Source organism: Propithecus coquereli, unplaced genomic scaffold, assembly GCF_000956105.1.
Source record: "Propithecus coquereli isolate 6110/MARCELLA unplaced genomic scaffold, Pcoq_1.0 Scaffold3, whole genome shotgun sequence".
NCBI lineage: Eukaryota > Metazoa > Chordata > Mammalia > Primates > Indriidae > Propithecus > Propithecus coquereli.
This window is the reverse complement of record NW_012148618.1, coordinates 20,974,076-20,974,697: the sequence shown is the minus strand read 5'-3', so window position 1 is coordinate 20,974,697 and position 622 is coordinate 20,974,076.

Below are 622 nucleotides of genomic sequence, written 5' to 3'. Positions count from 1 at the left end.
TGACTCAATTTTAATAATTTTTTTATTGTTGAGTTTTAAGAATTCTTTGTGTATTTTGGATAACATTCTTTTATCAGATAAGTCTTTTGCAAATATTTTCTCCCAGTCTGTGACTTGTCTTTTCATTCTATTGAGGGCCCTCAATTTTTAAGAGTGTAAAGGGGTCTTGTGTTGAAAAGTTTGAGAACCTCTGCTTTGTGGCATTTGAAGAAACTTGCCTTTTGTTTCAAAGACAGAGCAAGAGATGTGGAGGGAGAAGTGCTTCCTGGGAACTCAATGCAATTAATCATGGGTGTGGTTGTTTAGGGTTTCACTGAATCATGAGTGTCATAGGTGCTCCTGTGTTCTTTAAGAATTGTGTGTGTGTGTGTGTGTGTGTGTGTGTGTGAGAGAGAGAGAGAGAGAGAGAGAGAGAGAAAGAGAGAGAGGATATGGGGCTCTCTACAGTACAGAGCCCATGGCAAAGACCCTGGTTTCCTGGGCCCAATGGCAGTATGTAGAAGAGCAATAAAAATGAGAAAATTGGATGATTAATGATACATATTAAGATTTGAACCCCAACAACAAAAATGGTGAAACACAACCATAAACACCTTTTCTTCCCTTTGCCCCAGTCAAAAAA